Here is a 14,781-nt window from a genome sequence, read left to right on the forward strand (position 1 = left end):
CACTTTAACTCTGGCTGGTCTTAGCACTCGCTCCTTGTCTCTGAAGTTCAGGAACTTCATGATCAGTGTCCTCGGGTGTGTCGTTCGCGAGCCGACGTTTGTCAGAATGCCGATTCTGTGAGCCCCGCTCAATTACCAGAGATTCCCGCGATTCCAATCCTAGAGCCTCCGGTATGCACTTCTCCAAAAATGTCACCGTGTCCTGGCTCTCTTCTTTCTCCGGTAGGCCCACCAGCCTTATGTTGTTCCGTCGACTTCTGCATTCCAAATCTTCCACTCTGTTTGAGAGCGTTTTAACAGTATTTTCCAACGTATTCACCCTGGATAACAACCCATTAACGTTATCCTCGGCATACGAAATGCGTTGCTCCGCTTGTGTTATACGCCCTGTGTATTCCTTTATCTCCTTACTTATCTTCATAATTGTTGCTTGGACTCCATCGATTTTCTTATAAAGGCCACTTTTCAAAGACATTATAGCTTTCATAATATCTTCGTTATTTCCCCCCGAAATTACTACTTCATCATCATCATCATCTTCGTCAGGGCCGCCTCCAGCTAACATGGTGTCGCTAGTTTCTTCACCCTTGGAATATTCATCTTCATTTCTTGCCTTTTTCTTGTCTTTCTTGACACTTTTGCGTGACATTTTACTACCCTATCTTTTTATATTCGTGTTGCTTGACTTTAAATACAGTTCTGGTTGGTATTGTAGGATTAATCGCAAACTAGCAGCAGAGCTAAAAAATTGCGACCGTTTAGTACCTTGCCATAACCGGAAGCCCCGACTTCCACAATTATTGGCACCCCTTGTAAAGATTTGTAAAAAGGGTTGAAAAAAATCCACCTTTTGATGAAGCAGCTTCATGAAATCCAACCTTCCATTAACATAAATTTACCATATTGATGGATGACTAAGGGAAATTGGGCTGTGTGTCACCTCATGTTCATAACGCTGTTAACCAGAAAGTCATGGATTACAGCTTGAAGGTTCCTGTTCACTCCACTCGACTCAATTTACAGGGAAACATGTTTCAGTTACAGTGTGTTCACTATAATTTCCAGAGGTGCCAATAATTGTGGCACATGTATTTTTGTTAAAGATAATTATTTTTTGATGAAGAATTTGTTTTTCTTTCAATAAATTTATGTTAACGAAAGGTTGTATTTCTCTCAATTTTTCAGTGAGAGATGAAGCTGCTTCACCAAAAAGTGGATTTCTTTTAACAAATCTTTATGAGGGGTGCCAATAATTGTGGAGGGCGCTCAATTTGTATCATGAGTTGCAAACACACGATAAAAGGGCCTTTCACGTGCTAGACCTGTCCAGTATTTGTCTTGCAGCAAAATTTGTTATACAAAGCGCCAAGTACTATACTGTACTGTACTATACTGTTACAATATTGCTATGGATATACTGATACTGCCCACAATGGTTTTGGAGAACTATTTCATGAGAAATTAATCCAAAATGGAATTAAACTAATTGTCCACAAATGTGGACACCATGCACGAAAGGGATATAGGCCTATTACTACCAAGTACTCCGAGTTACTGTTGCCTGGCTCCTGTCTTTACAGGCATTTTTAATAAATCACTGAATTCATGCGGTGTTCCCATGCGTCAAGTCCTCCATTACCAGCCCTGTGCCCAAAAAAGGAGGAGCCATTTTAGCTTATTCAGTGAGGATACATGCAAGAAGGACTGCAGAGACATGTTCTTGCATGAGCATGTCAATAGGCCTATGTGATTATACACACTCAGGGCACTTTTCCACCACGTGAAGCACAGTACTAATGGTATGGTACTTTTGCTTTCCATTGATAACAGGTGTTCCGGGCAATTCAGTTTCCCGATGTTTCCCCTTAAAATGCACGTTCACGATCTAATTTGAAATCAATACGCTAGATGGCAGTGTTTGAGGAATTTCAATCTTAAATATTCCGTTCAGAATACACGTTTTAAACATCAGGTAACCACGATTCTATTTCTTTCCTATTTATATATGCCCTTGTGTATTATACCAGATTTATAATAAATGAAAAAAAACATATGTTAATAAACAGCTATGTCATGAAGAGCTCATATCGTCTTGGTCTCGCAGCAGATGAAATGTTTAAAGAATTTGCTTCTATAACACGATTGCTATGAATCAACACATAAATAATGACTCATATAAATAGATTTACACTGCTCATAATCCAAACTATTATACTGATCTAAATATAGAAGTTTGTGATGCTGAGTTTTAATTTTTTGTTTCTTTTATTATTGATTATTATTAAGTATTGATTGGCTACACTTATCTGTCTATGCATCTAGGTTATATTGACAGTGAAATACCCAGCAATACACTATTAATCCTGCACATATACAAGAGAAACATGCTTGCTTTTTCATAAACACAAACAGTAATTCCTAATTACTATACTATGCAAACTAATCTGTCTATGGGTCTGTGTAATATTGAAAGGAAAACACTTTTTAATACATTACTCCCATTCAATTCAATTCAATTTTATTTATATAGCGCTTTTAACAACAGTCATTGTCACAAAGCACTTTACATTTAACTGGCCAGAACCCCACAGAGAGAGATAGAATACCGGTTATGTCAAAATGACAGGTTGGGTCAAAGGTCACAAAGGTCAAATAAATCAAAAAGTGACAGGTGGGGGCTGCAAGCCGGGTGACGTCATGAGGTAGTGGGAGGGGGGGCTATTTTTTTTTGGCTGTGAGCCAGTTGAGCGAGTTGAGCGTTGGGATAGGGGTTTATTTGTATATAGTTTATTTATTTATTATAATTATTATAATTTAATTATTTATTATTATTTAATTATTTATTATAATGTAATTATTATTATTTTAATTTGAGGAGAGTGCTTATGAGTGTGTTGTTTTGTCTGCATCCACCAGGTGCCGAGCAGGGGACTGAGCAGGGGGTTGTTGCGTTAAGGTCCCAAACACTGGGTCTGAGTGGGGTGGGTTACCTGATGGAGTGTGAGCGTACGCTGTACCACCGTGGTAAGGTCCGTGGCTTTGGAGAATCTGTAGAAAAGGGCTCGGAGAGAGCGATGCTGTGTGTGGTGCGGTACCGTGGTAAGGTCCCGTGGCTTTGGATAATCCGCAAAGGACTCGGAGAGAGCGATGCCGGAGAGCTGAGAGTTGTGCTGCGCGAGACTGAAAGAAATCCTGTGAGAATGAACAAGTTGGAGCTAAGAATGAGAGGAGGAGGAGTAGGGTCTGGGTCTGACGTCCAGTAAAAAACGCTTAGCAGTAGTTTGACCATCTGTGTGTGTCTGTGTGTGTGTGTGCGTGAAAGCCGACACCCCCCTGCAGCAGTAGCAGTTTGGCCTTGTGTTTTTCCTCATGCAACCTATGTACATCCCGATAGGTCAAATCCCGGTCAAACTGTAATTTGGGCCACAGATCAAGTTTGACATTTTGTATTTCAGTAAATTTTGTTAAAAGTTTTGTCTTTTCCCCCCGACTCCCCGCCACACATCAAGTTTGACATTTTGTATTTCAGTAAATTTTGTCTTTTCCCCCCGACTCCCCCCATACCGTCTGCGCAGTTAAAACGTACATCGAAATAGACAACAGATAAAACTTGACAGGCCGTATATTTCTCCTTAAAGAATCCTAAAAAGTACCCAACCGCAGATATTTTTATTACCTTGAGAAGGGTTTCCCTCCTTTGGTAAAGAGACACAAGTACCCCACACCCAGTATCATCAAGGCCTTGCCCTACTGGAAAGAGAAAACTACACGGGACCTGCATAGAGTGAGTATATTATTTCTTTTATGCGTGTTTTATGATAAACACCATACAATAAAATAACTTAAAATAATTATTTTATTTTTAGAGATTCAGCTATTTTGGGTTTGTTTTTTTTTTCTCTACGGGAGACGCTGCGGATAGAAAACTCCATATAGTGAGTATATTATTTCTTTTATACATATTATAAACGCTATACATTAAACACTATACATTATAACTTATTCTAATAATAGGTATTCCCTGTTTTCTATGTACAAGAGAGACGGCGCGGACCGGTCAAGAGAAAATCTACGCAAGACCTGAATCAGCAGGTATGGACGGAGCAACACCCCCCTCCTATACCTGAAGCGCTATTAAATGAAATAGACAACATCAACAACGCTAATAATGATGAAAATGATGCGGTTTACTTTGCTCAACACGACTCGCCACCCGCAGCGTCTGGTGAAGCGACGGCCCAAGAGCCCTGTTTGCTACCATCCTTAGAGACATTATTAATAACCTTCCTGTGCTGTTAGGGTCGGCACCAACCCATTTTTAAGTTTAACATGCATAAAAGCACCACATATATTTGTGCATACTCTTAAAACAAAAGGCTCCATATTGAACCTTTTAGATTGGTACATATATGACACTCCTTGGACATTCTCAATTAAAAGAAATGGCACCTTTTTGAAGGCAATGGTTATATTTCCTCTGGTTAGAACACCTATAGTTCTATATAGCACACCCAAGAACCTTTTTTTCGAAATATATACTGCATCAAAGCTTTTTGACTTTGTCAGGAATCTCTATTTAAACTAAATAAAAATTAAAACAAAATCAAGGTAAGGCATCCCCACACATGTAAGGTAAGATAAGACCAGTTCAGTTTATTTATATAATTCTCTAGAGGTTTATTTTATCATTATTTTTTATTGAAAACGAGAGGAATGCTGTCAAAAGAAAGGTCCACAAAGCCACACCAAAAATATTAAAACCAGTCTTTTCATGGATAAGGAAGCCTAACAAGGTAACCAAGAAGTAAGAAACAAATTGGATGATAAATAATTGTTTTGAGGGTATCTTATGGCTGATGTAAGACACGTGCTGCTTGACACCGACCCGTCTAACATAAGAGACAGGAACAGAAAGCTAACATAGGCCGAAGGTTAAGCGTGTTAAATGAAAGGCAGCGGGATAATTCCCCATAATGCCGCACTATAACAAAATCAAACGCGACGTGAAAATGTTTAATAGACCTCAATAAAAATGTCAGGGACGTCTACGACAAACGCAGATTGTTGACTAGTGCGGAAACTGCCTTTTGGATACCGAACTGTAAAAACTAGCAGCATCGCAAAAAGGGTGTTGTAAGTCTTTAAAAATATTTCATCGAATGAATTTGTTAGTGTAACATGAAAGTGTTTCAAAGATGTACAGATGTTTTAAAATGTAATATGAAAGTTTTTCAAAGTAAGATGTACAGATGTTTTAAAAAATGTAACATGAAAGTTTTTCAAAGTAAGATGTACAGATGTTTTAAAAAATGTAACATGAAAGTTTTTCAAAGTAAGATGTACAGATGCTTTAAAAATGTTCGGGTGTTTTATTTTCTAGACGCGTTGTACAAAAACGTTTTGTTATGTGTACGCAGCGCAAGCATGTTTGTACAAAGTTTTATGCATTCATTTTGCGAATCAGTTTTGAAATCTAATATGAACGTGGCTTTTATTTTACAAAAACAAAGTTGCAAAAAATTTGTAGGCTCTATCAAAGCAGATTTTGTTAATATAACAGTTAAACAAGTTTTTTTTTTTATTTTCAAAGTTGCACAAGGGTTTTAAAATGTAACATGTACACGTGTGTTTTATTTTTCAAACTTGTACAAAAATGTGTGTGTACATTTATCAAATGAGTTTTAAAATGTAACATGTACAGGTATTTTATTATTCAAAATAAAAGTTGTACATACATTTTGTTATATGTATGCAGCACGGTCATGTTTTTAAAATGTACTAATTTTTGCGGGGTGGTGGGCACCTCTCGTGGAATCTATCAATCTTTCGCAGCTTTTGAACCCTGAGCCACAAGGGAACTGGGGCTTTTAACCGTGAGACTCGACACCTACACATTAGATCCTTACTTCAGCAATGGTTCCCATGTACCCAGTGTATAGGGTCAGGTCCATCGCAAGAGAATGTCTCCGCCGTGAGAGAACGATCCACCAGCATTTTGTGTATCAACGAATCTGTAACCATTCTTTCCATTCATTATATGCTGAGTTTTCCAAAACTGTTTTTTAGCTGAAGCATAAAAAGCTGGAACTTCGAGTGCACCTGGTTTAATAGCATTTTATTTATAACAGTAGGAGCTTGTAAACTGCATTTAGCGGTCGCATTAAAACACATTAAAAACTTTAAAGAATAAAGCCTTAGTTATTTTTAATAAAGACGGCTTTCTAGTAAATGGTTTTCCTACAAGGTGATCCCGTGGCCTATACTTAAGACATCCGGGCGCCTGATTTGAGATGTTTACTGAGGACGGTATGTTAAGTTAACAGTAGTGACTGAGTTTTTTGCACTATTTGTTTATTGTTTGTTGTGTGTTCTACATACATGTTTTCACTGGAGGATCTGCTTTTATTCTCATTGTACATGTGTATAGTGACAATAAAAAGGCATCCATTCATTCATATAATATGTCGGACACAATGGCTCTGAGTACGAGGGAGTCTGCGGTGAGGTGCACGAGCTGCTAGCTGATGTAACGCTGCGAACAGTGGGGCTCTGACATTCTTAAGGTGCGGCTAACTATCCCCGAGACACTTTAGCCAGGATCGTGTATATTTGCGCTTAATGCTGCTGTCAATGTCAGGGTTTTGTTGACTCTTATAGGGAGCTGGCGAGCAATAACATTTTTTAGCTGGTCCTTTTCATTCAGTACATACACGCTTTAGAAGAAAACCTAATCACCATTAAAATAAATAAATAAATAAATAAATGTACAAAACTATTGAAATCTCCCAGAAGCATGTGCATATTTTTCTGGTTTGCGTGTGTGTGTGTGTGTGTGTGGGTGGGTGTGTGTGCGTGGTTGCCTAAGCCCAGTCGGCCTAGTGTTTGATAGGTGATGGAGAAGCGTACGGTCGTGGGGACAATAAACTACATGCGCCTATGCCAACATGTGTTTAAGTACTGTATAGCGACAAACATGGACGCTTTCTTTAACGTAAAACAGTTAAAGGCTCATTCGGTTTTGTTAACATTCTTAATTTTTTTAATTTCAAGTAGCCTCTAATCACCTTACATTAGTTCTGATTTACCGTAGTCACCAATTAGAGTATTTTAAAACAATGTCACCACATGTTAAAGCTATCAAGGAAACATGATTATATCAGCGGAACAAACCAGTCGCCGGTATGTATAGACAGATCATGTGTTGCTCATCAATCGACAGCATTTTGAAATCTATTTGTATTTAGACAAATATATAGGGAATAAAGCGTTGTGTTTTAAAAGCAGACATTGAGGCCGAATTTAAATTGGTCACAATTGTATTTTTTTCCGCAGCTAGAAGTGTCGGCTGAGCCTGATTTTAATTGGCATGTCGGTTTAGGATTCTTGCAGTAGAAGTTATGCAGTGAATTGCGGTACTCTGAAATTAAGTGATATGTGTATTAGAATCGTGAAGCGTCATCTTCCTTTGTTTTAGGTTCACCCCAGGCATTTTATGAATTGTAATGTAATATCAGACAGTGTGTGATGAATTTCTGAAGGCATGTTATATATGACCATTTCGTGGAAGCGTCTCATGGAAAAATGTAGTTGCAGTTTGTCAGGACTAAAGACTGGCTAATATGACATGGTGAACAAGTCCTGTGGTTAAAGAATGCTTGCCTGCTGCTTAAAACATTGTGTTGTATGCCGAATATTTCTTGCCCATAGACTACATGTTGCTATACTGTTCCTTTGTAATATTCAAGTATTATTTTTTAAATCATTTAATGAAATAGGTAAATATCTCATCATTGATGACTATGGTCCACCTGAGTGACAAGTAACCTGTCCTGGACAGAGGTTTCTTTAAGGCCTGTTGTGGGAACCCCATGGTGTAGCATTAAGAGAAAGAATACAGGGAGTGGTACAAATGAGCAGTTGTCCTGCCCCCTTTTACTCATTTTGGATGCTTAAATTACTAAATTGTGATTTTAATGCTAATCTGTATGATTCTATGGTCTGAGTGAGTCTCCAGTACTACATGAATGGTAAACTTAAAAACTCTACTTCTCTTAGCTTAATGATATTTTCTTTTACTGTGTACGATTGGTAGAAATGAAAATCGTGATTTGCCTCTCAGCTTGTGTGTGTGTTTGTGTGTGTGTGTGCATGCGGTGTATCAACAATGACAATTAATCACTAAATTCTAAACAAACCCACATATAAAACCCCCTCCCCACCCTCCCCAGACACCTATAAAGCACAGCATTCTTGCTCTCACCCCCCTCTCATTTTGTGAAAAGCATGTCTGTTGCCAAGACTACAGCTCGTGTCTTGAGTCGTACATACTATGACCCCAGCCACCCGGGGTCATACGGAGGGGCCTCCAGACTGCAGAGAGCCGTGCAGGAAGATACGGGGAAAAAAAGTAGGTACTGATGACATCAGAGAGTGGCTGTCTATGCAAGACAGTTATACTTTACATAAGCCGGCTAAAAAGAATTTCCCCAGGAACAGAGTGTTTAATACCGAGAGCCATGTATCAGCGGCAGGCCGGTTTATGCGACATGTAAGGGCTGGTGACGTACAACGACAGGTTAAAGTATCTCCTTACGGTGATTGATTTTTTTTCCTAAAAGGCCTACTTGCGTGTGTTAAGAAACAAGACAGGGGTGGTTGTAACGGAGGCCTTTGATTTTATTTTAACCGAGGAGGCGTGTCCCTCAAGTTACACACGGATGCGGGTAATGAGTTTGAAGAAAGAACTTTTCAGAAACTTTTAAAAAGTCATAAAATCACCCATTTCACCATTTAACCAAACGTTAAAAGAGAGGATGTCTAAGTCAAATTGTATTTTCTTACAGCTTGAAAAGTGCGGGTGTGCTACCATCAGATTGGAAGCATGCTAATATAACACCCTTATTCAAAAAAGGGGATAGAAGTAATCCAGCAAACTATAGGCCAATCAGTTTAACTAGCATTACTGGAAAAATAATGGAAGCTATAATTCAAGTGAAAATGGTAGATTACCTAGATGCAAATAACATTATAAAGGATAGCCAACATGGATTTAGGAGAGGTAGATCCTGCTTAACGAATCTACTTCAGTTCTTTGAGGAAGCTACAAGTGAAATTGATCACAAAAAGGCCTATGATGTGATTTACTTAGATTTCCAGAAGGTCTTTGATGTTGTCCCCCACAAACGGCTCATGCTAAAGCTTAAAGTTGCAGGGATTTTAGGAACTGTGGCAACTTGGATGTAAAACTGGCTAACTGACAGGAAGCAGCGAGTAGTTATTAGAAGCACAATGTCACAGTGGGTCTCTGTTCATAGTGGGGTACCGCAGGGTTCAATTTTAGGACCACTATTGTTCCTAATTTACATTAATGATATTGACACAAATACATACAGTAAACTGGTTAAATTTGCAGACGACACCAAGGTGGGCGGTGTAGCAGATACTAATCTAGCAGCAGAGAGGCTTCAACGGGATCTGAATTTAATTAGCGAATGGGCTGATACTTGGCAGATGAAATTATGTAAGGTAATCCATGCAGGGAGCAGAAATATAAAGTACAGATATTTTACTTCTATTCCCTTTTTTGAATAAGGGTGTTATATTAGCATGCTTCCAATCTGATGGTAGCACACCCGCACTTTTCAAGCTGTAAGAAAATACAATTTGACTTAGACATCCTCTCTTTTAACGTTTGGTTAAATGGTGAAATGGGTGATTTTATGACTTTTTAAAAGTTTCTGAAAAGTTCTTTCTTCAAACTCATTACCCGCATCCGTGTGTAACTTGAGGGACACGCCTCCTCGGTTAAAATAAAATCAAAGGCCTCCGTTACAACCACCCCTGTCTTGTTTCTTAACACACGCAAGTAGGCCTTTTAGGAAAAAAAATCAATCACCGTAAGGAGATACTTTAACCTGTCGTTGTACGTCACCAGCCCTTACATGTCGCATAAACCGGCCTGCCGCTGATACATGGCTCTCGGTATTAAACACTCTGTTCCTGGGGAAATTCTTTTTAGCCGGCTTATGTAAAGTATAACTGTCTTGCATAGACAGCCACTCTCTGATGTCATCAGTACCTACTTTTTTTCCCCGTATCTTCCTGCACGGCTCTCTGCAGTCTGGAGGCCCCTCCGTATGACCCCGGGTGGCTGGGGTCATAGTATGTACGACTCAAGACACGAGCTGTAGTCTTGGCAACAGACATGCTTTTCACAAAATGAGAGGGGGGTGAGAGCAAGAATGCTGTGCTTTATAGGTGTCTGGGGAGGGTGGGGAGGGGGTTTTATATGTGGGTTTGTTTAGAATTTAGTGATTAATTGTCATTGTTGATACACCGCATGCACACACACACACAAACACACACACAAGCTGAGAGGCAAATCACGATTTTCATTTCTACCAATCGTACACAGTAAAAGAAAATATCATTAAGCTAAGAGAAGTAGAGTTTTTAAGTTTACCATTCATGTAGTACTGGAGACTCACTCAGACCATAGAATCATACAGATTAGCATTAAAATCACAATTTAGTAATTTAAGCATCCAAAATGAGTAAAAGGGGGCAGGACAACTGCTCATTTGTACCACTCCCTGTATTCTTTCTCTTAATGCTACACCATGGGGTTCCCACAACAGGCCTTAAAGAAACCTCTGTCCAGGACAGGTTACTTGTCACTCAGGTGGACCATAGTCATCAATGATGAGATATTTACCTATTTCATTAAATGATTTAAAAAATAATACTTGAATATTACAAAGGAACAGTATAGCAACATGTAGTCTATGGGCAAGAAATATTCGGCATACAACACAATGTTTTAAGCAGCAGGCAAGCATTCTTTAACCACAGGACTTGTTCACCATGTCATATTAGCCAGTCTTTAGTCCTGACAAACTGCAACTACATTTTTCCATGAGACGCTTCCACGAAATGGTCATATATAACATTCCTTCAGAAATTCATCACACACTGTCTGATATTACATTACAATTCATAAAATGCCTGGGGTGAACCTAAAACAAAGGAAGATGACGCTTCACGATTCTAATACACATATCACTTAATTTCAGAGTACCGCAATTCACTGCATAACTTCTACTGCAAGAATCCTAAACCGACATGCCAATTAAAATCAGGCTCAGCCGACACTTCTAGCTGCGGAAAAAAATACAATTGTGACCAATTTAAATTCGGCCTCAATGTCTGCTTTTAAAACACAACGCTTTATTCCCTATATATTTGTCTAAATACAAATAGATTTCAAAATGCTGTCGATTGATGAGCAACACATGATCTGTCTATACATACCGGCGACTGGTTTGTTCCGCTGATATAATCATGTTTCCTTGATAGCTTTAACATGTGGTGACATTGTTTTAAAATACTCTAATTGGTGACTACGGTAAATCAGAACTAATGTAAGGTGATTAGAGGCTACTTGAAATTAAAAAAATTAAGAATGTTAACAAAACCGAATGAGCCTTTAACTGTTTTACGTTAAAGAAAGCGTCCATGTTTGTCGCTATACAGTACTTAAACACATGTTGGCATAGGCGCATGTAGTTTATTGTCCCCACGACCGTACGCTTCTCCATCACCTATCAAACACTAGGCCGACTGGGCTTAGGCAACCACGCACACACACCCACCCACACACACACACACACACACGCAAACCAGAAAAATATGCACATGCTTCTGGGAGATTTCAATAGTTTTGTACATTTATTTATTTATTTATTTATTTTAATGGTGATTAGGTTTTCTTCTAAAGCGTGTATGTACTGAATGAAAAGGACCAGCTAAAAAATGTTATTGCTCGCCAGCTCCCTATAAGAGTCAACAAAACCCTGACATTGACAGCAGCATTAAGCGCAAATATACACGATCCTGGCTAAAGTGTCTCGGGGATAGTTAGCCGCACCTTAAGAATGTCAGAGCCCCACTGTTCGCAGCGTTACATCAGCTAGCAGCTCGTGCACCTCACCGCAGAAAATAAAAAAAAAAACTTGTTTAACTGTTATATTAACAAAATCTGCTTTGATAGAGCCTACAAATTTTTTGCAACTTTGTTTTTGTAAAATAAAAGCCACGTTCATATTAGATTTCAAAACTGATTCGCAAAATGAATGCATAAAACTTTGTACAAACATGCTTGCGCTGCGTACACATAACAAAACGTTTTTGTACAACGCGTCTAGAAAATAAAACACCCGAACATTTTTAAAGCATCTGTACATCTTACTTTGAAAAACTTTCATGTTACATTTTTTAAAACATCTGTACATCTTACTTTGAAAAACTTTCATGTTACATTTTAAAACATCTGTACATCTTACTTTGAAAAACTTTCATATTACATTTTAAAACATCTGTACATCTTTGAAACACTTTCATGTTACACTAACAAATTCATTCGATGAAATATTTTTAAAGACTTACAACACCCTTTTTGCGATGCTGCTAGTTTTTACAGTTCGGTATCCAAAAGGCAGTTTCCGCACTAGTCAACAATCTGCGTTTGTCGTAGACGTCCCTGACATTTTTATTGAGGTCTATTAAACATTTTCACGTCGCGTTTGATTTTGTTATAGTGCGGCATTATGGGGAATTATCCCGCTGCCTTTCATTTAACACGCTTAACCTTCGGCCTATGTTAGCTTTCTGTTCCTGTCTCTTATGTTAGACGGGTCGGTGTCAAGCAGCACGTGTCTTACATCAGCCATAAGATACCCTCAAAACAATTATTTATCATCCAATTTGTTTCTTACTTCTTGGTTACCTTGTTAGGCTTCCTTATCCATGAAAAGACTGGTTTTAATATTTTTGGTGTGGCTTTGTGGACCTTTCTTTTGACAGCATTCCTCTCGTTTTCAATAAAAAATAATGATAAAATAAACCTCTAGAGAATTATATAAATAAACTGAACTGGTCTCATCTTACCTTACATGTGTGGGGATGCCTTACCTTGATTTTGTTTTAATTTTTATTTAGTTTAAATAGAGATTCCTGACAAAGTCAAAAAGCTTTGATGCAGTATATATTTCGAAAAAAAGGTTCTTGGGTGTGCTATATAGAACTATAGGTGTTCTAACCAGAGGAAATATAACCATTGCCTTCAAAAAGGTGCCATTTCTTTTAATTGAGAATGTCCAAGGAGTGTCATATATGTACCAATCTAAAAGGTTCAATATGGAGCCTTTCGTTTTAAGAGTATGCACAAATATATGTGGTGCTTTTATGCATGTTAAACTTAAAAATGGGTCGGTGCCGACCCTAACAGCACAGGAAGGTTATTAATAATGTCTCTAAGGATGGTAGCAAACAGGGCTCTTGGGCCGTCGCTTCACCAGACGCTGCGGGTGGCGAGTCGTGTTGAGCAAAGTAAACCGCATCATTTTCATCATTATTAGCGTTGTTGATGTTGTCTATTTCATTTAATAGCGCTTCAGGTATAGGAGGGGGGTGTTGCTCCGTCCATACCTGCTGATTCAGGTCTTGCGTAGATTTTCTCTTGACCGGTCCGCGCCGTCTCTCTTGTACATAGAAAACAGGGAATACCTATTATTAGAATAAGTTATAATGTATAGTGTTTAATGTATAGCGTTTATAATATGTATAAAAGAAATAATATACTCACTATATGGAGTTTTCTATCCGCAGCGTCTCCCGTAGAGAAAAAAAAAACAAACCCAAAATAGCTGAATCTCTAAAAATAAAATAATTATTTTAAGTTATTTTATTGTATGGTGTTTATCATAAAACACGCATAAAAGAAATAATATACTCACTCTATGCAGGTCCCGTGTAGTTTTCTCTTTCCAGTAGGGCAAGGCCTTGATGATACTGGGTGTGGGGTACTTGTGTCTCTTTACCAAAGGAGGGAAACCCTTCTCAAGGTAATAAAAATATCTGCGGTTGGGTACTTTTTAGGATTCTTTAAGGAGAAATATACGGCCTGTCAAGTTTTATCTGTTGTCTATTTCGATGTACGTTTTAACTGCGCAGACGGTATGGGGGGAGTCGGGGGGAAAAGACAAAATTTACTGAAATACAAAATGTCAAACTTGATGTGTGGCGGGGAGTCGGGGGGAAAAGACAAAACTTTTAACAAAATTTACTGAAATACAAAATGTCAAACTTGATCTGTGGCCCAAATTACAGTTTGACCGGGATTTGACCTATCGGGATGTACATAGGTTGCATGAGGAAAAACACAAGGCCAAACTGCTACTGCTGCAGGGGGGTGTCGGCTTTCACGCACACACACACACAGACACACACAGATGGTCAAACTACTGCTAAGCGTTTTTTACTGGACGTCAGACCCAGACCCTACTCCTCCTCCTCTCATTCTTAGCTCCAACTTGTTCATTCTCACAGGATTTCTTTCAGTCTCGCGCAGCACAACTCTCAGCTCTCCGGCATCGCTCTCTCCGAGTCCTTTGCGGATTATCCAAAGCCACGGGACCTTACCACGGTACCGCACCACACACAGCATCGCTCTCTCCGAGCCCTTTTCTACAGATTCTCCAAAGCCACGGACCTTACCACGGTGGTACAGCGTACGCTCACACTCCATCAGGTAACCCACCCCACTCAGACCCAGTGTTTGGGACCTTAACGCAACAACCCCCTGCTCAGTCCCCTGCTCGGCACCTGGTGGATGCAGACAAAACAACACACTCATAAGCACTCTCCTCAAATTAAAATAATAATAATTACATTATAATAAATAATTAAATAATAATAAATAATTACATTATAATAATTATAATA

At 38.8% G+C, this 14,781-nt stretch overlaps 1 long non-coding RNA gene across 1 annotated transcript; it reads left to right on the forward strand.

The window, feature by feature from the left end:
• Positions 1 to 2,885: 2,885 nt before the first annotated feature.
• LOC140588856 (uncharacterized) lies at positions 2,886 to 5,746 on the forward strand. Its single transcript, XR_011990066.1, has 2 exons — positions 2,886 to 3,935; positions 4,040 to 5,746. It is a non-coding gene; the product is annotated as an uncharacterized lncRNA (long non-coding RNA).
• The last annotated feature ends 9,035 nt before the right edge of the window (positions 5,747 to 14,781 follow it).

This window comes from Paramormyrops kingsleyae, chromosome 4 (assembly GCF_048594095.1).
Source record: "Paramormyrops kingsleyae isolate MSU_618 chromosome 4, PKINGS_0.4, whole genome shotgun sequence".
In the NCBI taxonomy this organism is placed as follows: domain Eukaryota; kingdom Metazoa; phylum Chordata; class Actinopteri; order Osteoglossiformes; family Mormyridae; genus Paramormyrops; species Paramormyrops kingsleyae.